The following is a 26,720-nucleotide window of genomic DNA, read 5'->3' on the forward strand; positions in this document are numbered from 1 at the left end:
GAAACAGTCAGCTCAGTCAGCAACAGTCAGAAACAGTCAGCTCAGTCAGAAACAGTCAGCTCAGTCAGAAACCTTCAGAAACGGTCAGAAACAGTCAGCTCAGTCAGAAACAGTCAGCTCAGTCAGAAACAGTCAGCTCAGTCAGAAACAGTCAGAAACAGACAGAAACAGTCAGTCAGAAACAGTCAGCTCAGTCAGAAACAGTCAGCTCAGTCAGCAACAGTCAGAAACAGTCAGCTCAGTCAGAAACAGTCAGCCCAGTCAGAAACAGTCAGCTCAGTCAGAAACAGTCAGCTCAGTCAGAAACAGTCAGCTCTAGACGTTGGAAGGGTGTATATATATATATATATATCCCATTTAGCAGACGCTTTTGTCCAAAGCGACTTACAAGTCGGCTGGGGCCACTACTTTTACATATGGGTGGCCCCAGCGGGAATCGAACCCACGACGCTTGGCGTTGCAAGCGCCATGCTCTACCGACTGAGCCGGTGTGTGTGGACGTGTTTAACAGTCAGAAACAGTCAGAAACAGTCAGCTCAGTCAGAAACAGTCAGCTCAGTCAGAAACAGTCAGAAACAGTCAGCTCAGTCAGAAACAGTCAGCTCAGTCAGAAACAGTCAGCTCAGTCAGAAACCTTCAGAAACGGTCAGAAACAGTCAGCTCTAGACTTTGGAAGGGTGTGTGTGGACGTGTTTAACAGTCAGAAACAGTCAGCTCAGTCAGAAACAGTCAGAAACAGTCAGCTCAGTCAGAAACAGTCAGCTCAGTCAGAAACCTTCAGCAACAGTCAGAAACAGTCAGCTCTAGACTTTGGAAGGGTGTGTGTGGACGTGTTTAACAGTCAGAAACAGTCAGCTCAGTCAGAAACAGTCAGAAACAGTCAGCTCAGTCAGAAACAGTCAGCTCAGTCAGAAACCTTCAGCAACAGTCAGAAACAGTCAGCTCTAGACTTTGGAAGGGTGTGCGTGGATGTGTTTAAGGTGAAGGTTTAACTATACTTGACGACCAGAAGTAGAATAGTAAACAAACTAAAATTTGACAAACTGGGAACATTTTGTTAGTTCCCACAAGGTCAAATGCTGTTTCTAGGGGTTTAAGGGGTTTTAAGGTTAGAATTAGGTTAAGGGTTAGGAGCTAGGGTTAGGAGCTAGGGTTAGGAGCTAGGGTTAGGAGCTAGGGTAAGGAGCTAGGGTTACGTCTTTGGGTTAAGGTTAGGATTAGGTTATGGGTTAGGAGCTAGGGTTAGGAGCTAGGGTTAGGAGCTAGGGTTAGGAGCTAGGGTTAGGAGCTAGGGTTAGGAGCTAGGGTTAGGAGCTAGGGTAAGGAGCTAGGGTTACGTCTTTGGGTTAAGGTTAGGATTAGGTTAAGGGTTAGGAGCTAGGGTTAGGAGCTAGGGTTAGGAGCTAGGGTTAGGAGCTAGGGTAAGGAGCTAGGGTAAGGAGCTAGGGTTTTTGGGTTAAGGTTAGGATTAGGTTAAGGGTTAGGAGCTAGGGTTAGGAGCTAGGGTTACGTCTTTGGGTTAAGGTTAGGATTAGGTTAAGGGTTAGGAGCTAGGGTTAGGAGCTAGGGTTAGGAGCTAGGGTTAGGAGCTAGGGTTATGTCTTTGTGTTAAGGTTAGGATTAGGTTAAGGGTTAGGAGCTAGGGTTAGGAGCTAGGGTTAGGAGCTAGGGTTAGGAGCTAGGGTTGGGAGCTAGGGTTGGGAGCTAGGGTTATGTCTTTGTGTTAAGGTTAGGATTAGGTTAAGGGTTAGGAGCTAGGGTTAGGAGCTAGGGTTAGGAGCTAGGGTTGGGAGCTAGGGTTGGGAGCTAGGGTTGGGAGCTAGGGTTGGGAGCTAGGGTTGGGAGCTAGGGTTATGTCTTTGGGTTAAGGTTAGGATTAGGTTAAGGGTTAGGAGCTAGGGTTAGGAGCTAGGGTTAGGAGCTAGGGTTAGGAGCTAGGGTTGGGAGCTAGGGTTATGTCTTTGTGTTAAGGTTAGGATTAGGTTAAGGGTTAGGAGCTAGGGTTGGGAGCTAGGGTTATGTCTTTGCGTTAAGGTTAGGATTAGGTTAAGGGTTAGGAGCTAGGGTTGGGAGCTAGGGTTATGTTTTTGGGTTAAGGTTAGGTTAAGAGTACGTGTTAGGTTTACGGAAAATGAATTGTGTCCCCCCGCAAGGTCAGCTGTATGTGTGGGGGCGTACTCACCTTCTCGGCCACCTGTTCTCTCAGTACCTCGATGGGAACAGCCAGCAAACCCAATGCATTATGGGAGCTACGAAAAGCACTGGGGTCCACAGCCTATAAGACAGTAAATAAGGGAGACAGAGAGAGGTGACTGGGGTCCTATAAGACAGTAAATAAGGGAGACAGAGAGAGAGGTGACTGGGGTCCGAGAAGACAGTAAATAAGGGAGACAGAGAGAGTGACTGGGGTCCTATAAGACAGTAAATAAGGGAGACAGAGAGAGGTGACTGGGGTCCTATAAGACAGTAAATAAGGGAGCCAGAGAGAGTGACTGGGGTCCTATAAGACAGTAAATAAGGGAGACAGAGAGAGGTGACTGGGGTCCTATAAGACAGTAAATAAGGGAGACAGAGAGAGGTGACTGGGGTCCTATAAGACAGTAAATAAGGGAGACAGAGAGAGAGGTGACTGGGGTCCTATAAGACAGTAAATAAGGGAGACAGAGAGAGGTGACTGGGGTCCTATAAGACAGTAAATAAGGGAGACAGAGAGAGGTGACTGGGGTCCTATAAGACACAGTAAATAAGGGAGACAGAGAGAGAGGTGACTGGGGTCCTATAAGACAGTAAATAAGGGAGACAGAGAGAGAGATGACTGGGGTCCTATAAGACAGTAAATAAGGGAGACAGAGAGAGGTGACTGGGGTCCTATAAGACAGTAAATAAGGGAGACAGAGAGAGAGGTGACTGGGGTCCTATAAGACAGTAAATAAGGGAGACAGAGAGAGAGGTGACTGGGGTCCTATAAGACAGTAAATAAGGGAGACCGAGAGAGGTGACTGGGGTCCTATAAGACAGTAAATAAGGGAGACAGAGAGAGAGGTGACTGGGGTCCTATAAGACAGTAAATAAGGGAGACAGAGAGAGAGGTGACTGGGGTCCTATAAGACAGTAAATAAGGGAGACCGAGAGAGGTGACTGGGGTCCTATAAGACAGTAAATAAGGGAGACAGAGAGAGAGGTGACTGGGGTCCTATAAGACAGTAAATAAGGGAGACAGAGAGAGAGGTGACTGGGGTCCTATAAGACAGTAAATAAGGGAGACAGAGAGAGAGATGACTGGGGTCCTATAAGACAGTAAATAAGGGAGACCGAGAGAGGTGACTGGGGTCCTATAAGACAGTAAATAAGGGAGACAGAGAGAGGTGACTGGGGTCCTATAAGACAGTAAATAAGGGAGACAGAGAGAGAGGTGACTGGGGTCCTATAAGACAGTAAATAAGGGAGACAGAGAGAGGTGACTGGGGTCCTATAAGACAGTAAATAAGGGAGACAGAGAGAGGTGACTGGGGTCCTATAAGACAGTAAATAAGGGAGACAGAGAGAGGTGATTGGGGTCCTATAAGACAGTAAATAAGGGAGCCAGAGAGAGTGATTGGGGTCCTATAAGACAGTAAATAAGGGAGCCAGAGAGAGGTGACTGGGGTCCTATAAGACAGTAAATAAGGGAGACAGAGAGAGAGGTGACTGGGGTCCTATAAGACAGTAAATAAGGGAGACAGAGAGAGGTGACCGGGGTCCTATAAGACAGTAAATAAGGGAGACAGAGAGAGGTGACTGGGGTCCTATAAGACAGTAAATAAGGGAGACAGAGAGAGAGGTGACTGGGGTCCTATAAGACAGTAAATAAGGGAGACAGAGAGAGAGGTGACTGGGGTCCTATAAGACAGTAAATAAGGGAGACAGAGAGAGAGGTGATTGGGGTCCTATAAGACAGTAAATAAGGGAGCCAGAGAGAGGTGATTGGGGTCCTATAAGACAGTAAATAAGGGAGCCAGAGAGAGAGGTGACTGGGGTCCTATAAGACAGTAAATAAGGGAGACAGAGAGAGAGGTGACTGGGGTCCTATAAGACAGTAAATAAGGGAGACAGAGAGAGGTGACCGGGGTCCTATAAGACAGTAAATAAGGGAGACAGAGAGAGGTGACTGGGGTCCTATAAGACAGTAAATAAGGGAGACAGAGAGAGAGTGACTGGGGTCCTATAAGACAGTAAATAAGGGAGACAGAGAGAGAGGTGACTGGGGTCCTATAAGACAGTAAATAAGGGAGACAGAGAGAGGTGACTGGGGTCCTATAAGACAGTAAATAAGGGAGACAGAGAGAGAGTGACTGGGGTCCTATAAGACAGTAAATAAGGGAGACAGAGAGAGGTGACTGGGGTCCTATAAGACAGTAAATAAGGGAGACAGAGAGAGGTGACTGGGGTCCTATAAGACAGTAAATAAGGGAGACAGAGAGAGGTGACTGGGGTCCTATAAGACAGTAAATAAGGGAGACAGAGAGAGAGGTGACTGGGGTCCTATAAGACAGTAAATAAGGGAGACAGAGAGAGGTGACTGGGGTCCTATAAGACAGTAAATAAGGGAGACAGAGAGAGAGGTGACTGGGGTCCTATAAGACAGTAAATAAGGGAGACAGAGAGAGAGGTGACTGGGGTCCTATAAGACAGTAAATAAGGGAGACAGAGAGAGAGGTGACTGGGGTCCTATAAGACACAGTAAATAAGGGAGCCAGAGAGAGGTGACTGGGGTCCTATAAGACAGTAAATAAGGGAGACAGAGGTGACTGGGGTCCTATAAGACAGTAAATAAGGGAGACAGAGAGAGAGGTGACTGGGGTCCTATAAGACACAGTAAATAAGGGAGACAGAGAGGTGACTGGGGTCCTATAAGACAGTAAATAAGGGAGACAGAGAGAGAGGTGACTGGGGTCCTATAAGACAGTAAATAAGGGAGACAGAGAGAGGTGACTGGGGTCCTATAAGACAGTAAATAAGGGAGACAGAGAGAGGTGACTGGGGTCCTATAAGACAGTAAATAAGGGAGACAGAGAGAGGTGACTAGGGTCCTATAAGACAGTAAATAAGGGAGCCAGAGAGAGGTGACTGGGGTCCTATAAGACAGTAAATAAGGGAGACAGAGAGAGAGTGACTGGGGTCCTATAAGACACAGTAAATAAGGGAGACAGGGAGAGGTGACTGGGGTCCTATAAGACACAGTAAATAAGGGAGACAGAGAGAGAGGTGACTGGGGTCCTATAAGACAGTAAATAAGGGAGACAGAGAGAGGTGACTGGGGTCCTATAAGACACAGTAAATAAGGGAGACAGAGAGAGGTGACTGGGGTCCTATAAGACAGTAAATAAGGGAGACCGAGAGAGGTGACTGGGGTCCTATAAGACAGTAAATAAGGGAGACAGAGAGAGAGGTGACTGGGGTCCTATAAGACACAGTAAATAAGGGAGACAGAGAGAGTGACTGGGGTCCTATAAGACAGTAAATAAGGAGACCGAGAGAGGTGACTGGGGTCCTATAAGACAGTAAATAAGGGAGACAGAGAGGTGACTGGGGTCCTATAAGACAGTAAATAAGGGAGACAGAGAGGTGACTGGGGTCCTATAAGACAGTAAATAAGGGAGACAGAGAGAGGTGACTGGGGTCCTATAAGACAGTAAATAAGGGAGACCGAGAGAGGTGACTGGGGTCCTATAAGACAGTAAATAAGGGAGACAGAGAGAGAGGTGACTGGGGTCCTATAAGACAGTAAATAAGGGAGACAGAGAGAGGTGACTGGGGTCCTATAAGACACAGTAAATAAGGGAGACAGAGAGAGGTGACTGGGGTCCTATAAGACAGTAAATAAGGGAGACAGAGAGAGGTGACTGGGGTCCTATAAGACAGTAAATAATGGAGACAGAGAGAGGTGATTGGGGTCCTATAAGACAGTAAATAAGGGAGACAGAGAGAGAGGTGACTGGGGTCCTATAAGACAGTAAATAAGGGAGACAGAGAGAGAGGTGACTGGGGTCCTATAAGACAGTAAATAAGGGAGACAGAGAGAGAGGTGACCGGGGTCCTATAAGACAGTAAATAAGGGAGACAGAGAGAGGTGACCGGGGTCCTATAAGACAGTAAATAAGGGAGACAGAGAGAGAGTGACTGGGGTCCTATAAGACAGTAACTAAGGGAGACAGAGAGAGAGGTGACTGGGGTCCTATAAGACAGTAAATAAGGGAGACAGAGAGAGGTGACTGGGGTCCTATAAGACAGTAAATAAGGGAGACAGAGAGAGTGACTGGGGTCCTATAAGACAGTAAATAAGGGAGACAGAGAGAGGTGACTGGGGTCCTATAAGACAGTAAATAAGGGAGACAGAGAGAGGTGACTGGGGTCCTATAAGACAGTAAATAAGGGAGACAGAGAGAGAGGTGACTGCGGTCCTATAAGACAGTAAATAAGGGAGACAGAGAGAGGTGACTGGGGTCCTATAAGACAGTAAATAAGGGAGACAGAGAGAGAGGTGACTGGGGTCCTATAAGACAGTAAATAAGGGAGACAGAGAGAGAGGTGACTGGGGTCCTATAAGACAGTAAATAAGGGAGACAGAGAGAGGTGACTGGGGTCCTATAAGACAGTAAATAAGGGAGACAGAGAGAGGTGACCGGGGTCCTATAAGACACAGTAAATAAGGGAAACAGAGAGAGGTGACTGGGGTCCTATAAGACAGTAAATAAGGGAGACAGAGAGAGAGTGACTGGGGTCCTATAAGACAGTAAATAAGGGAGACAGAGAGAGGTGACTGGGGTCCTATAAGACAGTAAATAAGGGAGACAGAGAGAGGTGACTGGGGTCCTATAAGACAGTAAATAAGGGAGACAGAGAGAGAGGTGACTGGGGTCCTAAAAGACAGTAAATAAGGGAGACAGAGAGAGGTGACTGGGGTCCTATAAGACAGTAAATAAGAGAGACAGAGAGAGGTGACTGGGGTCCTATAAGACAGTAAATAAGGGAGACAGAGAGAGAGGTGACTGGGGTCCTATAAGACAGTAAATAAGGGAGACAGAGAGAGAGGTGACTGGGGTCCTATAAGACAGTAAATAAGGGAGACAGAGAGAGATGACTGGGGTCCTATAAGACAGAAAATAAGGGAGACAGAGAGAGAGGTGACTGGGGTCCTATAAGACAGTAAATAAGGGAGACAGAGAGAGGTGACTGGGGTCCTATAAGACAGTAAATAAGGGAGACAGAGAGAGGTGACTGGGGTCCTATAAGACAGTAAATAAGGGAGACAGAGAGAGAGTGACTGGGGTCCTATAAGACAGTAAATAAGGGAGACAGAGAGAGGTGACTGGGGTCCTATAAGACAGTAAATAAGGGAGACAGAGAGAGAGGTGACTGGGGTCCTATAAGACAGTAAATAAGGGAGACAGAGAGAGAGGTGACTGGGGTCCTATAAGACAGTAAATAAGGGAGACAGAGAGAGAGGTGACTGGGGTCCTATAAGACAGTAAATAAGGGAGACAGAGAGAGGTGACTGGGGTCCTATAAGACAGTAAATAAGGGAGACAGAGAGAGAGGTGACTGGGGTCCTATAAGACACAGTAAATAAGGGAGACAGAGAGAGGTGACTGGGGTCCTATAAGACAGTAAATAAGGGAGACAGAGAGAGAGGTGACTGGGGTCCTATAAGACAGTAAATAAGGGAGACAGAGAGAGAGGTGACTGGGGTCCTATAAGACAGTAAATAAGGGAGACAGAGAGAGGTGACTGGGGTCCTATAAGACAGTAAATAAGGGAGACAGAGAGAGAGGTGACTGGGGTCCTATAAGACAGTAAATAAGGGAGACAGAGAGAGGTGACTGGGGTCCTATAAGACAGTAAATAAGGGAGAGAGAGAGGTGACTGGGGTCCTATAAGACAGTAAATAAGGGAGACAGAGAGAGGTGACTGGGGTCCTATAAGACAGTAAATAAGGGAGACAGAGAGAGGTGACTGGGGTCATATAAGACAGTAAATAAGGGAGCCAGAGAGAGAGGTGACTGGGGTCCTATAAGACACAGTAAATAAGGGAGAGAGAGAGGTGACTGGGGTCCTATAAGACAGTAAATAAGGGAGACAGAGAGAGAGGTGACTGGGGTCATATAAGACAGTAAATAAGGGAGCCAGAGAGAGAGGTGACTGGGGTCCTATAAGACAGTAAATAAGGGAGACAGAGAGAGGTGACTGGGGTCCTATAAGACAGTAAATAAGGGAGACAGAGAGAGGTGACTGGGGTCCTATAAGACACAGTAAATAAGGGAGACAGAGAGAGAGGTGACTGGGGTCATATAAGACAGTAAATAAGGGAGACAGAGAGAGGTGACTGGGGTCCTATAAGACAGTAAATAAGGGAGCCAGAGAGAGAGGTGACTGGGGTCCTATAAGACAGTAAATAAGGGAGCCAGAGAGAGGTGACTGGGGTCCTATAAGACACAGTAAATAAGGGAGACAGAGAGAGAGGTGACTGGGGTCCTATAAGACAGTAAATAAGGGAGCCAGAGAGAGGTGACTGGGGTCCTATAAGACACAGTAAATAAGGGAGACAGAGAGAGAGGTGACTGGGGTCCTATAAGACAGTAAATAAGGGAGACCGAGAGAGGTGACTGGGGTCCTATAAGACAGTAAATAAGGGAGACAGAGAGAGGTGACTGGGGTCCTATAAGACAGTAAATAAGGGAGACAGAGAGAGAGGTGACTGGGGTCCTATAAGACAGTAAATAAGGGAGACAGAGAGAGGTGACTGGGGTCCTATAAGACAGTAAATAAGGGAGACAGAGAGAGAGGTGACTGGGGTCCTATAAGACAGTAAATAAGGGAGACAGAGAGAGGTGACTGGGGTCCTATAAGACAGTAAATAAGGGAGACAGAGAGAGAGATGACTGGGGTCCTATAAGACAGTAAATAAGGGAGACAGAGAGAGAGGTGACTGGGGTCCTATAAGACAGTAAATAAGGGAGACAGAGAGAGAGTGACTGGGGTCCTATAAGACAGCAAATAAGGGAGACAGAGAGAGAGTGACTGGGGTCCTATGAGACAGTAAATAAGGGAGACAGAGAGAGGTGACTGGGGTCCTATAAGACAGTAAATAAGGGAGACAGAGAGAGGTGACTGGGGTCCTATAAGACAGTAAATAAGGGAGACAGAGAGAGAGGTGACTGGGGTCCTATAAGACAGTAAATAAGGGAGACAGAGAGAGAGGTGACTGGGGTCCTATAAGACAGTAAATAAGGGAGACAGAGGTGACTGGGGTCCTATAAGACAGTAAATAAGGGAGACAGAGAGAGGTGACTGGGGTCCTATAAGACAGTAAATAAGGGAGACAGAGAGAGGTGACTGGGGTCCTATAAGACAGTAAATAAGGGAGACAGAGAGAGGTGACTGGGGTCCTATAAGACAGTAAATAAGGGAGACAGAGAGAGAGGTGACTGGGGTCCTATAAGACAGTAAATAAGGGAGACAGAGAGAGGTGACTGGGGTCCTATAAGACAGTAAATAAGGGAGACCGAGAGAGGTGACTGGGGTCCTATAAGACAGTAAATAAGGGAGACAGAGAGAGAGGTGACTGGGGTCCTATAAGACAGTAAATAAGGGAGACAGAGAGAGAGGTGACTGGGGTCCTATAAGACAGTAAATAAGGGAGACAGAGAGAGGTGACTGGGGTCCTATAAGACAGTAAATAAGGGAGACAGAGAGAGGTGACTGGGGTCCGAGAAGACAGTAAATAAGGGAGACAGAGAGAGAGGTGACTGAGGTCCTATAAGACAGTAAATAAGGGAGACAGAGAGAGGTGACTGGGGTCCTATAAGACAGTAAATAAGGGAGACAGAGAGAGAGGTGACTGGGGTCCTATAAGACAGTAAATAAGGGAGACAGAGAGAGGTGACTGGGGTCCTATAAGACAGCAAATAAGGGAGACAGAGAGAGGTGACTGGGGTCCTATAAGACAGTAAATAAGGGAGACAGAGAGAGTTGACTGGGGTCCTATAAGACAGTAAATAAGGGAGACAGAGAGAGGTGACTGGGGTCCTATAAGACAGTAAATAAGGGAGACAGAGAGAGGTGACTGGGGTCCTATAAGACAGTAAATAAGGGAGACAGAGAGAGGTGACTGGGGTCCTATAAGACAGTAAATAAGGGAGACAGAGAGAGGTGACTAGGGTCCTATAAGACAGTAAATAAGGGAGACAGAGAGAGGTGACTGGGGTCCTATAAGACAGTAAATAAGGGAGACAGAGAGAGAGGTGACTGGGGTCCTATAAGACAGTAAATAAGGGAGACAGAGAGAGAGGTGACTGGGGTCCTATAAGACAGTAAATAAGGGAGACAGAGAGAGGTGACTGGGGTCCTATAAGACAGTAAATAAGGGAGACAGAGAGAGGTGACTGGGGTCCTATAAGACACAGTAAACAAGGGAGACAGAGAGAGGTGACTGGGGTCCTATAAGACAGTAACTAAGGGAGACAGAGAGAGGTGACTGGGGTCCTATAAGACAGTAAATAAGGGAGACAGAGAGAGAGGTGACTGGGGTCCTATAAGACACAGTAAATAAGGGAGACAGAGAGAGGTGACTGGGGTCCTATAAGACAGTAAATAAGGGAGACAGAGAGAGGTGACTGGGGTCTTATAAGACAGTAAATAAGGGAGACAGAGAGAGGTGACTGGGGTCCTATAAGACAGTAAATAAGGGAGACAGAGAGAGTTGACTGGGGTCCTATAAGACAGTAAATAAGGGAGCCAGAGAGAGGTGACTGGGGTCCTATAAGACAGTAAATAAGGGAGACAGAGAGAGGTGACTGGGGTCCTATAAGACAGTAAATAAGGGAGACAGAGAGAGGTGACTGGGGTCCTATAAGACAGTAAATAAGGGAGACAGAGAGAGAGGTGACTGGGGTCCTATAAGACAGTAAATAAGGGAGACAGAGAGAGGTGACTGGGGTCATATAAGACAGTAAATAAGGGAGACAGAGAGAGAGGTGACTGGGGTCCTATAAGACAGTAAATAAGGGAGACAGAGAGAGGTGACTGGGGTCCTATAAGACAGTAAATAAGGGAGACAGAGAGAGAGGTGACCGGGGTCCTATAAGACAGTAAATAAGGGAGACAGAGAGAGAGATGACTGGGGTCCTATAAGACAGTAAATAAGGGAGACAGAGAGAGGTGACTGGGGTCCTATAAGACAGTAAATAAGGGAGACAGAGAGAGGTGACTGGGGTCCTATAAGACAGTAAATAAGGGAGACAGAGAGAGAGGTGACTGGGGTCCTATAAGACAGTAAATAAGGGAGACAGAGAGAGGGTGACTGGGGTCCTATAAGACAGTAAATAAGGGAGACAGAGAGAGAGGTGACTGGGGTCCTATAAGACAGTAAATAAGGGAGACAGAGAGAGTTGACTGGGGTCCTATAAGACAGTAAATAAGGGAGACAGAGAGAGGTGACTGGGGTCCTATAAGACAGTAAATAAGGGAGACAGAGAGAGGTGACTGGGGTCCTATAAGACACAGTAAATAAGGGAGACCGAGAGAGGTGACTGGGGTCCTATAAGACAGTAAATAAGGGAGACAGAGAGAGGTGACTGGGGTCCTATAAGACAGTAAATAAGGGAGACAGAGAGAGAGGTGACTGGGGTCCTATAAGACACAGTAAATAAGGGAGACAGAGAGAGAGGTGACTGGGGTCCTATAAGACACAGTAAATAAGGGAGACAGAGAGAGAGTGACTGGGGTCCTATAAGACACAGTAAATAAGGGAGACAGAGAGAGAGGTGACTGGGGTCCTATAAGACAGTAAATAAGGGAGACAGAGAGAGGTGACTGGGGTCCTATAAGACAGTAAATAAGGGAGACAGAGAGAGAGGTGACTGGGGTCCTATAAGACAGTAAATAAGGGAGACAGAGAGAGGTGACTGGGGTCCTATAAGACAGTAAATAAGGGAGACAGAGAGAGGTGACTGGGGTCCTATAAGACAGTAAATAAGGGAGACAGAGAGAGAGTGACTGGGGTCCTATAAGACACAGTAAATAAGGGAGACCGAGAGAGGTGACTGGGGTCCTATAAGACAGTAAATAAGGGAGACAGAGAGAGGTGACTGGGGTCCTATAAGACAGTAAATAAGGGAGACAGAGAGAGGTGACTGGGGTCCTATAAGACACAGTAAATAAGGGAGACCGAGAGAGGTGACTGGGGTCCTATAAGACAGTAAATAAGGGAGACAGAGAGAGGTGACTGGGGTCCTATAAGACAGTAAATAAGGGAGACAGAGAGAGGTGACTGGGGTCCTATAAGACAGTAAATAAGGGAGACAGAGAGGTGACCGGGGTCCTATAAGACAGTAAATAAGGGAGACAGAGAGAGGTGACCGGGGTCCTATAAGACAGTAAATAAGGGAGACAGAGAGAGGTGACTGGGGTCCTATAAGACAGTAAATAAGGGAGACAGAGAGAGGTGACTGGGGTCCTATAAGACAGTAAATAAGGGAGACAGAGAGAGGTGACTGGGGTCCTATAAGACAGTAAATAAGGGAGACAGAGAGAGGGTGACTGGGGTCCTATAAGACAGTAAATAAGGGAGACAGAGAGAGGTGACTGGGGTCCTATAAGACAGTAAATAAGGGAGACAGAGAGAGAGGTGACTGGGGTCCTATAAGACAGTAAATAAGGGAGACAGAGAGAGGTGACTGGGGTCCTATAAGACAGTAAATAAGGGAGACAGAGAGAGAGGTGACTGGGGTCCTATAAGACACAGTAAATAAGGGAGACCGAGAGAGGTGACTGGGGTCCTATAAGACAGTAAATAAGGGAGCCAGAGAGAGGTGACTGGGGTCCTATAAGACAGTAAATAAGGGAGACCGAGAGAGGTGACTGGGGTCCTATAAGACAGTAAATAAGGGAGACAGAGAGAGGTGACTGGGGTCCTATAAGACAGTAAATAAGGGAGACAGAGAGAGGTGACTGGGGTCCTATAAGACAGTAAATAAGGGAGACAGAGAGAGGTGACCGGGGTCCTATAAGACAGTAAATAAGGGAGACAGAGAGAGGTGACTGGGGTCCTATAAGACACAGTAAATAAGGGAGACAGAGAGAGGTGACTAGGGTCCTATAAGACAGTAAATAAGGGAGACAGAGAGAGGTGACTGGGGTCCTATAAGACAGTAAATAAGGGAGACAGAGAGAGGTGACTGGGGTCCTATAAGACAGTAAATAAGGGAGACAGAGAGAGAGGTGACTGGGGTCCTATAAGACAGTAAATAAGGGAGACAGAGAGAGGTGACTGGGGTCCTATAAGACAGTAAATAAGGGAGACAGAGAGAGGTGACTGGGGTCCTATAAGACAGTAAATAAGGGAGACAGAGAGAGGGTGACCGGGGTCCTATAAGACAGTAAATAAGGGAGACAGAGAGAGGTGACTGGGGTCCTATAAGACAGTAAATAAGGGAGACAGAGAGAGGTGACTGGGGTCCTATAAGACAGTAAATAAGGGAGACAGAGAGAGGTGACTGGGGTCCTATAAGACAGTAAATAAGGGAGACAGAGAGAGGTGACTGGGGTCCTATAAGACAGTAAATAAGGGAGACAGAGAGAGAGGTGACTGGGGTCCTATAAGACAGTAAATAAGGGAGACAGAGAGAGGTGACTGGGGTCCTATAAGACAGTAAATAAGGGAGACAGAGAGAGGTGACTGGGGTCCTATAAGACAGTAAATAAGGGAGACAGAGAGAGGTGACTGGGGTCCTATAAGACAGTAAATAAGGGAGACCGAGAGAGAGGTGACCGGGGTCCTATAAGACAGTAAATAAGGGAGACAGAGAGAGGTGACTGGGGTCCTATAAGACAGTAAATAAGGGAGACAGAGAGAGGTGACTGGGGTCCTATAAGACAGTAAATAAGGGAGACAGAGAGAGGTGACCGGGGTCCTATAAGACAGTAAATAAGGGAGACAGAGAGAGGTGACTGGGGTCCTATAAGACACAGTAAATAAGGGAGACAGAGAGAGGTGACTGGGGTCCTATAAGACAGTAAATAAGGGAGACAGAGAGAGGTGACTGGGGTCCTATAAGACAGTAAATAAGGGAGACAGAGAGAGGTGACTGGGGTCCTATAAGACAGTAAATAAGGGAGACAGAGAGAGAGGTGACTGGGGTCCTATAAGACAGTAAATAAGGGAGAGAGAGAGTTACTGGGGTCCTATAAGACACAGTAAATAAGGGAGACAGAGAGAGAGTGACTGGGGTCCTATAAGACAGTAAATAAGGGAGACAGAGAGAGAGGTGACTGGGGTCCTATAAGACAGTAAATAAGGGAGACAGAGAGAGGTGACTGGGGTCCTATAAGACAGTAAATAAGGGAGACAGAGAGAGGTGACTGGGGTCCTATAAGACAGTAAATAAGGGAGACAGAGAGAGGTGACTGGGGTCCTATAAGACAGTAAATAAGGGAGACAGAGAGAGAGGTGACTGGGGTCCTATAAGACAGTAAATAAGGGAGACAGAGAGAGGTGACTGGGGTCCTATAAGACAGTAAATAAGGGAGACAGAGAGAGAGGTGACTGGGGTCCTATAAGACAGTAAATAAGGGAGACAGAGAGAGGTGACTGGGGTCCTATAAGACAGTAAATAAGGGAGACAGAGAGAGAGGTGACTGGGGTCCTATAAGACAGTAAATAAGGGAGACAGAGAGAGGTGACTGGGGTCCTATAAGACAGTAAATAAGGGAGACAGAGAGAGGTGACTGGGGTCCTATAAGACAGTAAATAAGGGAGACAGAGAGAGGTGACTGGGGTCCTATAAGACAGTAAATAAGGGAGACAGAGAGAGGTGACTGGGGTCCTATAAGACAGTAAATAAGGGAGACCGAGAGAGGTGACTGGGGTCCTATAAGACAGTAAATAAGGGAGACAGAGAGAGGTGACTGGGGTCCTATAAGACAGTAAATAAGGTCGAGACAGAGAGAGGTGACTGGGGTCCTATAAGACAGTAAATAAGGGAGACAGAGAGAGAGGTGACTGGGGTCCTATAAGACACAGTAAATAAGGGAGACAGAGAGAGAGGTGACTGGGGTCCTATAAGACAGTAAATAAGGGAGACAGAGAGAGGTGACTGGGGTCCTATAAGACAGTAAATAAGGGAGACAGAGAGAGGTGACTGGGGTCCTATAAGACAGTAAATAAGGGAGACAGAGAGAGGTGACTGGGGTCCTATAAGACAGTAAATAAGGGAGACAGAGAGAGGTGACTGGGGTCCTATAAGACAGTAAATAAGGGAGACAGAGAGAGGTGACTAGGGTCCTATAAGACAGTAAATAAGGGAGACAGAGAGAGGTGACTGGGGTCCTATAAGACAGTAAATAAGGGAGACCGAGAGAGGTGACTGGGGTCCTATAAGACAGTAAATAAGGGAGACAGAGAGAGGTGACTAGGGTCCTATAAGACAGTAAATAAGGGAGACAGAGAGAGGTGACTGGGGTCCTATAAGACACAGTAAATAAGGGAGACAGAGAGAGGTGACTAGGGTCCTATAAGACAGTAAATAAGGGAGACAGAGAGAGGTGACTGGGGTCCTATAAGACAGTAAATAAGGGAGACAGAGAGAGGTGACTGGGGTCCTATAAGACAGTAAATAAGGGAGACAGAGAGAGAGGTGACTGGGGTCCTATAAGACAGTAAATAAGGGAGACAGAGAGAGGTGACTGGGGTCCTATAAGACAGTAAATAAGGGAGACAGAGAGAGGTGACTGGGGTCCTATAAGACAGTAAATAAGGGAGACAGAGAGAGGTGACCGGGGTCCTATAAGACAGTAAATAAGGGAGACAGAGAGAGGTGACTGGGGTCCTATAAGACAGTAAATAAGGGAGACAGAGAGAGGTGACTGGGGTCCTATAAGACAGTAAATAAGGGAGACAGAGAGAGGTGACTGGGGTCCTATAAGACAGTAAATAAGGGAGACAGAGAGAGGTGACTGGGGTCCTATAAGACAGTAAATAAGGGAGACAGAGAGAGGTGACTGGGGTCCTATAAGACAGTAAATAAGGGAGACAGAGAGAGGTGACTGGGGTCCTATAAGACAGTAAATAAGGGAGACAGAGAGAGAGTGACTGGGGTCCTATAAGACAGTAAATAAGGGAGACAGAGAGAGGTGACTGGGGTCCTATAAGACAGTAAATAAGGGAGACCGAGAGAGAGGTGACTGGGGTCCTATAAGACAGTAAATAAGGGAGACAGAGAGAGGTGACTGGGGTCCTATAAGACAGTAAATAAGGGAGACAGAGAGAGGTGACTGGGGTCCTATAAGACAGTAAATAAGGGAGACAGAGAGAGTGACCGGGGTCCTATAAGACAGTAAATAAGGGAGACAGAGAGAGGTGACTGGGGTCCTATAAGACACAGTAAATAAGGGAGACAGAGAGAGGTGACTGGGGTCCTATAAGACAGTAAATAAGGGAGACAGAGAGGTAATAAGACAGTAAATAAGGGAGACAGAGAGGTGACTGGGGTCCTATAAGACAGTAAATAAGGGAGACAGAGAGAGGTGACTGGGGTCCTATAAGACAGTAAATAAGGGAGACAGAGAGGTGAGAGGTGACTGGGGTCCTATAAGACAGTAAATAAGGGAGACAGAGAGAGGTGACTGGGGTCCTATAAGACAGTAAATAAGGGAGACAGAGAGAGGTGACTGGGGTCCTATAAGACAGTAAATAAGGGAGACAGAGAGAGTGACTGGGGTCCTATAAGACAGTAAATAAGGGAGACAGAGAGAGGTGACTGGGGTCCTATAAGACAGTAAAGAGGGAGACAGAGACAGAGAGGTGACTGGGGTCCTATAAGACAGTAAATAAGGGAGAGAGAGAGGTTACTGGGGTCCTATAAGACACAGTAAATAAGGGAGACAGAGAGAGAGGTGACTGGGGTCCTATAAGACAGTAAATAAGGGAGACAGAGAGAGGTGACTGGGGTCCTATAAGACAGTAAATAAGGGAGACAGAGAGAGAGGTGACTGGGGTCCTATAAGACAGTAAATAAGGGAGACAGAGAGAGGTGACTGGGGTCCTATAAGACAGTAAATAAGGGAGACAGAGAGAGGTGACTGGGGTCCTATAAGACAGTAAATAAGGGAGACAGAGAGAGGTGACTGGGGTCCTATAAGACAGTAAATAAGGGAGACAGAGAGAGGTGACTGGGGTCCTATAAGACAGTAAATAAGGGAGACAGAGAGAGGTGACTAGGGTCCTATAAGACAGTAAATAAGGGAGACAGAGAGAGGTGACTGGGGTCCTATAAGACAGTAAATAAGGGAGACCGAGAGAGGTGACTGGGGTCCTATAAGACAGTAAATAAGGGAGACAGAGAGAGGTGACTAGGGTCCTATAAGACAGTAAATAAGGGAGACAGAGAGAGGTGACTGGGGTCCTATAAGACAGTAAATAAGGGAGACCGAGAGAGGTGACTGGGGTCCTATAAGACAGTAAATAAGGGAGACAGAGAGAGGTGACTGGGGTCCTATAAGACAGTAAATAAGGGAGACAGAGAGAGGTGACTGGGGTCCTATAAGACAGTAAATAAGGGAGACAGAGAGAGAGGTGACTGGGGTCCTATAAGACAGTAAATAAGGGAGACAGAGAGAGAGGTGATTGGTGGATCAGGTAAAGCTCAGTGATTGGCTAAAAGTTTACCTTTCCCCTCAGGTCGTCTGTCTGTCGGAGGTAGACGCGGTTTCCTGTCTGGTCCGTCACACTAATGTATCCCCCCTCGGCCGGGGGGCGCTTCAGAACGTGACACGACGTTGCCGCGGTGACTCTCCGAGGAGACTCCTGGATGGCTGCGAAGCCACTGATGTCCAAGATCACCGGGATTAGCTGGGGTCTACACACACACACACACACACACACACACACACACACACACACCACACACACACACACACTTTGATTTGAGAGTTCCTCATATTGACATTGGCTGCTGCCTCTGTTACTAATACGGATAGACTGAATGGGGCAGATCTATGCATCTATATATCTATGATCTAGATCTACGCAATCTGATAGTCAAACCAACTATATCAACACCAACCATCAGACAGGGCCTGAAACCACCCATTGGGACAGATCAATACCAACCATCAGACAGTAACCACCTATTGGGACAGATCAATACCAACCATCAGACAGGGCCTGAAACCACCTATTGGGACAGATCAATACCAACCACCAGACAGGGCCTGAAACCACCTATTGGGACAGATCAATACCAACCATCAGACAGGGCCTGAAACCACCTATTGGGACAGATCAATACCAACCATCAGACAGGGCCTGAAACCACCTATTGGGACAGATCAATACCAACCATCAGACAGGGCCTGAAACCACCTATTGGGACAGATCAATACCAACCATCAGACAGGGCCTGAAACCACCTATTGGGACAGATCAACACCAACCATCAGACAGGGCCTGAAACCACCTATTGGGACAGATCAACACCAACCATCAGACAGGGCCTGAAACCACCCATTGGGACAGATCAATACCAACCATCAGACAGTAACCACCTATTGGGACAGATCAATACCAACCACCAGACAGGGCCTGAAACCACCTATTGGGACAGATCAATACCAACCATCAGACAGTAACCACCTATTGGGACAGATCAATACCAACCATCAGACAGGGCCTGAAACCACCTATTGGGACAGGTCAACACCAACTATATCAATACCAACCATCAGACAGGACCTGAAACCACCTATTGGGACAGATCAATACCAACCATCAGACAGGGCTTGAAACCACCTATTGGGACAGGTCAACACCAACTATATCAATACCAACCATCAGACAGGACCTGAAACCACCTATTGGGACAGGTCAACACCAACTATATCAATACCAACCATCAGACAGGACCTGAAACCACCTATTGGGACAGATCAATACCAACCATCAGACAGGGCCTGAAACCACCTATCAGGACAGATCAATACCAACCATCAGACAGGGCCTGAAACCACCTATTGGGACAGATCAATACCAACCATCAGACAGGGCCTGAAACCACCTATTGGGACAGATCAATACCAACCATCAGACAGGGCCTGAAACCACCTATTGGGACAGATCAATACCAACCATCAGACAGGGCCTGAAACCACCTATTGGGACAGATCAATACCAACCATCAGACAGGGCCTGAAACCACCTATTGGGACAGATCAATACCAACCATCAGACAGGGCCTGAAACCACCTATTGGGACAGATCAATACCAACCATCAGACAGGGCCTGAAACCACCTATTGGGACAGATCAATACCAACCATCAGACAGGGCCTGAAACCACCTATTGGGACAGATCAATACCAACCATCAGACAGGGCCTGAAACCACCTATTGGGACAGATCAATACCAACCATCAGACAGGGCCTGAAACCACCTATTGGGACAGATCAATACCAACCATCAGACAGTAACCACCTATCGGGACAGATCAATACCAACTATCAGACAGGACCTGAAACCACCTATTGGGACAGATCAATACCAACCATCAGACAGGGCCTGAAACCACCTATTGGGACAGATCAATACCAACCACCAGACAGGGCCTGAAACCACCTATTGGGACAGATCAATACCAACCATCAGACAGGGCCTGAAACCACCTATTGGGACAGATCAACACCAACCATCAGACAGGGCCTGAAACCACCTATTGGGACAGATCAATACCAACCACCAGACAGGGCCTGAAACCACCTATTGGGACAGATCAATACCAACCACCAGACAGGGCCTGAAACCACCTATTGGGACAGATCAATACCAACCACCAGACAGGGCCTGAAACCACCTATTGGGACAGATCAATACCAACCATCAGACAGGGCCTGAAACCACCTATTGAACGTAGTTTGTTTGAGTTGGAGTTTCCATGTGACTAAACAAAACCGTAAAGGGCTTGGGATGATGCATCGTAAAGGGCTTGGGATGATGCATCTGGACATTAGGAGCTTACTTCCTGAACTGAATCAAGACATTATAATATAATAAACACACAGAAATACAAGCCTTTGGTCATTAACATGGTCAAATCCAGAAATGATCATTTCGAAAACAAAACGTTTATTCTTTCAGTGAAATACGGAACCGTTCCGTGTTTAATGGAACGGGTGGCGTCCTGTCTACATATGTTACAACCTTCAATGTCCTGTCATAATTACGTACAATTATGGCTAATTAATGAAGGTCTTTGTTAGGAAGAAATGGACTTCACACCGTTCTCAACGAGCCAGGCGGCCCAAACTGCTGCATATACCCTGACTCTGCTGACACTGAACGCAACGAGCCAGGCGGCCCAAACTGCTGCATGTACCCTGACTCTGCTGACACTGAACGCAACGAGCCAGGCGGCCCAAACTGCTGCATATACCCTGACTCTGCTGACACTGAACGCAACGAGCCAGGCGGCCCAAACTGCTGCATGTACCCTGACTCTGCTGACACTGAACGCAAGAGAAGGGACACAATTTCCCTCGTTAAAATAAATTCATGTTAGCAGGCAATATTAACTAAATATGCAGGTTAAAAAAATTATATATTTCTGCGTATTAATTTTAAGAAAGCCGTTTATGGTCAGGTACATGTAACGACTGTGATTTTTCCCCGAATACGCTTTTGTTAAATCATCGACCGTTTGGCGAAGTTGAAGTAGGCTGTGATTCGATGAGAAATTAACAGGCACCGCATTGATTATATGCAACACAGGACACGCTAGTTAACCTAGTAATATCATCAACCATGTGTAGTTTAAATAGTGATTATGTGAAGATTGATGGTATTTTACAAGATAAGTTTAATGCTAGCTGGCAACTCGCCAAGGTCCTTTTGACGCTGCACTCGCGGGACAGGTGTTCAGCCTGCCACACAGTCTCCTCGTGGAGTAACAGGTGGTCAGCAGTCTCCTCGTGGAGTAACAGGTGGTCAGCAGTCTCCTCGTGGAGTAACAGATGGTCAGCAGTCTCCTCGTGGAGTAACAGGTGGTCAGCAGTCTCCTCGTGGAGTAACAGGTGGTCAGCAGTCTCCTCGTGGAGTAACAGGTGGTCAGCAGTCTCCTCGTGGAGTAACAGATGGTCAGCAGTCTCCTCGTGGAGTAACAGGTGGTCAGCAGTCTCCTCGTGGAGTAACAGGTGGTCAGCAGTCTCCTCGTGGAGTAACAGGTGGTCAGCAGTCTCCTCGTGGAGTAACAGGCGGTCAGCAGTCTCCTCGTGGAGTAACAGGCGGTCAGCAGTCTCCTCGTGGAGTAACAGGCGGTCAGCAGTCTCCTCGTGGAGTAACAGGCGGTCAGCAGTCTCCTCGTGGAGTAACAGGTGGTCAGCCAGTCTCCTCGTGGAGTAACAGGTGGTCAGCAGTCTCCTCGTGGAGTAACAGGTGGTCAGCAGTCTCCTCGTGGAGTAACAGGTGGTCAGCAGTCTCCTCGTGGAGTAACAGGTGGTCAGCAGTCTCCTCGTGGAGTAACAGGCGGTCAGCAGTCTCCTCGTGGAGTAACAGGCGGTCAGCAGTCTCCTCGTGGAGTAACAGGTGGTCAGCAGTCTCCTAGTGGAGTAACAGGTGGTCAGCAGTCTCCTCGTGGAGTAACAGGCGGTCAGCAGTCTCCTCGTGGAGTAACAGGTGGTCAGCAGTCTCCTAGTGGAGTAACAGGTGGTCAGCAGTCTCCTCGTGGAGTAACAGGTGGTCAGCAGTCTCCTAGTGGAGTAACAGGTGGTCAGCAGTCTCCTCGTGGAGTAACAGGTGGTCAGCAGTCTCCTCGTGGAGTAACAGGTGGTCAGCAGTCTCCTCGTGGAGTAACAGGTGGGCAGCAGTTGATGTGGGTTATTAGAGGGCTGGTTCTAGTTGATGTACTAGTGGGTTATTAGAGGGCTGGTCAGCTGGTTCCAGTTGATGTACTAGTGGGTTATTAGGGGGCTGGTTCTAGTTGATGTACTAGTGGGTTATTAGAGGGCTGGTTCTAGTTGATGTACTAGTGGGTTATTAGAGGGCTGGTTCTAGTTGATGTACTAGTGGGTTATTAGAGGGCTGGTCAGCTGGTTCTAGTTGATGTACTAGTGGGTTATTAGAGGGCTGGTCAGCTGGTTCTAGTTAATGTACTAGTGGGTTATTAGAGGGCTGGACAGCTGGTTCTAGTTGATGTACTAGTGGGTTATTGGAGGGCTGGTCAGCTGGTTCTAGTTCATGTACTAGTGGGTTATTAGAGGGCTGGTTCTAGTTGATGTACTAGTGGGTTATTAGAGGGCTGGATCTAGTTGATGTACTAGTGGGTTATTAGAGGGCTGGTTCTAGTTGATGTACTCGTGGGTTATTAGAGGGCTGGTCAGCTGGTTCTAGTTGATGTACTACTGGGTTATTAGAGCTGGTTCTAGTTGATGTACTAGTGGGTTATTAGAGAGCTGGTTCTAGTTGATGTACTAGTGGGTTATTAGAGGGCTGGTTCCAGTTGATGAACTAGTGGGTTATTAGAGGGCTGGTCAGCTGGTTCTAGTTGATGTACTAGTGGGTTATTAGGGGTCTGGTTCTAGTTGATGTACTAGTGGGTTATTAGAGAGCTGGTTCTAGTTGATGTCCTAGTGGGTTATTAGAGGGCTGGTCAGCTGGTTCTAGTTGATGTACTAGTGGGTTATTAGGGGGCTGGTTCTAGTTGATGTACTAGTGGGTTATTAGAGAGCTGGTTCTAGTTGATGTCCTAGTGGGTTATTAGAGGGCTGGTTCTAGTTGATGTACTAGTGGGTTATTAGAGAGCTGGTTCTAGTTGATGTCCTAGTGGGTTATTAGAGGGCTGGTCAGCTGGTTCTAGTTGATGTACTAGTGGGTTATTAGAGGGCTGGTCAGCTGCTTTTAGTTGATGTACTAGTGGGTTATTAGAGGGCTGGTTCTAGTTGATGTACTAGTGGGTTATTGGAGGGCTGGTTCTAGTTGATGTACTAGTGGGTTATTAGCGAGCTGGTTCTAGTTCATGTCCTAGTGGGTTATTAGAGGGCTGGTCAGTTGGTTCTAGTTGAAGTACTAGTGGGTTATTAGAGGGCTGGTTCTAGTTGATGTACTAGTGGGTTATTAGAGGACTGGTTCTAGTTGATGTACTCGTGGGTTATTAGAGGGCTGGTCAGTTGGATCTAGTTGATGTACTAGTGGGTTATTAGAGGGCTGGTTCTAGTTGATGTACTAGTGGGTTATATATATATATATATATCCCATTTAGCAGACGCTTTTGTCCAAAGCGACTTACATGTCGGCTGGGGCCACTACTTTTACATATGGGTGGCCCCAGCGGGAATCGAACCCACGACGCTTGGCGTTGCAAGCGCCATGCTCTACCGACTGAGCCACACAGGACCCAGCTGGTTCTAGTTGATGTACTAGTGGGTTATTAGAGGGCTGGTCAGCTGGTTCCAGTTGATGTACTAGTGGGTTATTAGGGGGCTGGTTCTAGTTGATGTACTAGTGGGTTATTAGAGGACTGGTTCTAGTTGATGTACTAGTGGGTTATTAGAGGGCTGGTCAGCTGGTTCTTGTTGATGTACTAGTGGGTTATTGGAGGGCTGGTCAGCTGGTTCTAGTTGATGTACTGGTGGGTTATTAGAGGGCTGGTCAGCTGGTTCTAGTTGATGTGCTAGTGGGTTATTAGAGGGCTGGTCAGCTGGTTCTAGTTGATGTACTAGTGGTTATTAGAGGGCTGGTTCTAGTTGATGTGCTAGTGGGTTATTAGAGGGCTGGTTCTAGTTGATGAACTAGTGGGTTATTAGAGGGCTGGTTCTAGTTTATGTACTAGTGGGTTATTAGAGGGCTGGTTCTAATTGATGTACTAGTGGGTTATTAGAGGGCTGGTTCTAATTGATGTACTAGTGGGTTATTAGAGAGCTGGTTCTAGTTGATGTACTAGTGGGTTATTAGAGAGCTGGTTCTAGTTGATGTACTAGTGGGTTATTAGAGGGCTGGTTCTAGTTGATGTACTAGTGGGTTATTAGAGGGCTGGTTCTAATTGATGTACTAGTGGGTTATTAGAGAGCTGGTTCTAGTTGATGTACTAGTGGGTCATTAGAAGGCTGGTTCTAGTTGATGTACTAGTGGGTCATTAGAGGGCTGGTCAGCTGGTTCTAGTTGATGTACTAGTGGGTCATTAGAAGGCTGGTCAGCTGGTTCTAGTTGATGTACTAGTGGGTTATTAGAGGGCTGGTCAGCTGGTTCCAGTTGATGTACTAGTGGGTTATTAGGGGGCTGGTTCTAGTTGATGTACTAGTGGGTTATTAGAGGGCTGGTTCTAGTTGATGTACTAGTGGGTTATTAGAGGGCTGGTTCTAGTTGATGTACTAGTGGGTTATTAGAGGGCTGGTCAGCTGGTTCTGGTTGATGTACTACTGGGTTATTAGAGAGCTGGTTCTAGTTGATGTACTAGTGGGTTATTAGAGGGCTGGTCAGTTGGATCTAGTTGAAGTACTAGTGGGTTATTAGAGGGCTGGTTCTAGTTGATGTACTAGTGGGTTATTAGAGGGCTGGTTCTAATTGATGTACTAGTGGGTTATTAGAGAGCTGGTTCTAGTTGATGTACTAGTGGGTTATTAGAGAGCTGGTTCTAGTTGATGTACTAGTGGGTTATTAGAGGGCTGGTTCTAGTTGATGTACTAGTGGGTCATTAGAAGGCTGGTTCTAGTTGATGTACTAGTGGGTCATTAGAGGGCTGGTCAGCTGGTTCTAGTTGATGTACTAGTGGGTCATTAGAAGGCTGGTCAGCTGGTTCTAGTTGATGTACTAGTGGGTTATTAGAGGGCTGGTCAGCTGGTTCCAGTTGATGTACTAGTGGGTTATTAGGGGGCTGGTTCTAGTTGATGTACTAGTGGGTTATTAGAGGGCTGGTTCTAGTTGATGTACTAGTGGGTTATTAGAGGGCTGGTTCTAGTTGATGTACTAGTGGGTTATTAGAGGGCTGGTCAGCTGGTTCTGGTTGATGTACTACTGGGTTATTAGAGAGCTGGTTCTAGTTGATGTACTAGTGGGTTATTAGAGGGCTGGTCAGTTGGATCTAGTTGAAGTACTAGTGGGTTATTAGAGGGCTGGTTCTAGTTGATGTACTAGTGGGTTATTAGAGGACTGGTTCTAGTTGATGTACTAGTGGGTTATTAGAGGGCTGGTCAGCTGGTTCTTGTTGATGTACTAGTGGGTTATTGGAGGGCTGGTCAGCTGGTTCTAGTTGATGTACTGGTGGGTTATTAGAGGGCTGGTCAGCTGGTTCTAGTTGATGTGCTAGTGGGTTATTAGAGGGCTGGTTCTAGTTGTTGTACTAGTGGGTTATTAGAGGGCTGGTTCTAGTTTATGTACTAGTGGGTTATTTGAGGGCTGGTTCTAATTGATGTACTAGTGGGTTATTAGAGGGCTGGTTCTAATTGATGTACTAGTGGGTTATTAGAGAGCTGGTTCTAGTTGATGTACTAGTGGGTTATTAGAGAGCTGGTTCTAGTTGATGTACTAGTGGGTTATTAGAGGGCTGGTTCTAGTTGATGTACTAGTGGGTTATTAGAGGGCTGGTCAGCTGGTTCCAGTTGATGTACTAGTGGGTTATTAGGGGGCTGGTTCTAGTTGATGTACTAGTGGGTTATTAGAGGGCTGGTTCTAGTTGATGTACTAGTGGGTTATTAGAGGGCTGGTTCTAGTTGATGTACTAGTGGGTTATTAGAGGGCTGGTCAGCTGGTTCTAGTTGATGTACTAGTGGGTTATTAGAGGGCTGGTTCTAGTTGATGTACTAGTGGGTTATTAGAGGGCTGGTCAGCTGGTTCTAGTTGATGTACTAGTGGGTTATTAGAGGGCTGGTTCTAGATGTACTCGTGGGTTATTAGAGGGCTGGTCAGCTGGTTCTAGTTGATGTACTACTGGGTTATTAGAGAGCTGGTTTTAGTTGATGTACTAGTGGGTCATTAGAAGGCTGGTTCTAGTTGATGTACTAGTGGGTCATTAGAGGGCTGGTCAGCTGGTTCTAGTTGATGTACTAGTGGGTCATTAGAAGGCTGGTCAGCTGGTTCTAGTTGATGTACTAGTGGGTTATTAGAGGGCTGGTCAGCTGGTTCTAGTTGATGTACTAGTGGGTTATTAGAGGGCTTTTTCTAGTTGATGTACTAGTGGGTTATTAGAGGGCTGGTCAGCTGGTTTTAGTTGATGTACTAGTGGGTTATTAGAGGGCTGGTTCTAGTTGATGTACTAGTGGGTTATTAGAGGGCTGGTCAGCTGGTTCTAGTTCATGTACTAGTGGGTTATTAGAGGGCTGGTTCTAGTTGATGTACTAGTGGGTTATTAGAGGGCTGGTCAGCTGGTTCTAGTTGATGTACTAGTGGGTCATTAGAGGGCTGGTCAGCTGGTTCTAGTTGATGTACTAGTGGGTCATTAGAAGGCTGGTCAGCTGGTTCCAGTATAACCTATTATCTACGGTCCTACCTGCTGCTCGGGGTTCGATGGAACTCCTCTGGTGACGACGGGGGTGATGTCATCAACCTGAGACACCTCAAACAGCTTCTTTGCCACATCCTGCCTCAGACGCTTAGCCTTGGGAGCTACACACGGATACAAATACATCAACGACAAGAGACACCACAGTACTCTCTCTCTCCCTCACGTCATCACACTAACGGCAGAGAAGAGGGAAGAGCTACTCA

At 47.0% G+C, this 26,720-nt stretch overlaps 1 protein-coding gene and 1 pseudogene across 1 annotated transcript in view; one reads left to right on the top strand and one right to left on the bottom strand.

Annotated features, from left to right (window-relative positions):
* The window catches only part of LOC135538451 (chromosome transmission fidelity protein 18 homolog), a 178,396-nt gene that overhangs the window by 113,309 nt on the left and 38,367 nt on the right, over window positions 1–26,720 (top strand).
* LOC135538450 (chromosome transmission fidelity protein 18 homolog) overlaps window positions 1–26,720 on the bottom strand; it is a 60,325-nt pseudogene that overhangs the window by 27,636 nt on the left and 5,969 nt on the right.

This window comes from Oncorhynchus masou, unplaced genomic scaffold (genome assembly GCF_036934945.1).
Source record: "Oncorhynchus masou masou isolate Uvic2021 unplaced genomic scaffold, UVic_Omas_1.1 unplaced_scaffold_966, whole genome shotgun sequence".
Lineage (NCBI taxonomy): Eukaryota > Metazoa > Chordata > Actinopteri > Salmoniformes > Salmonidae > Oncorhynchus > Oncorhynchus masou.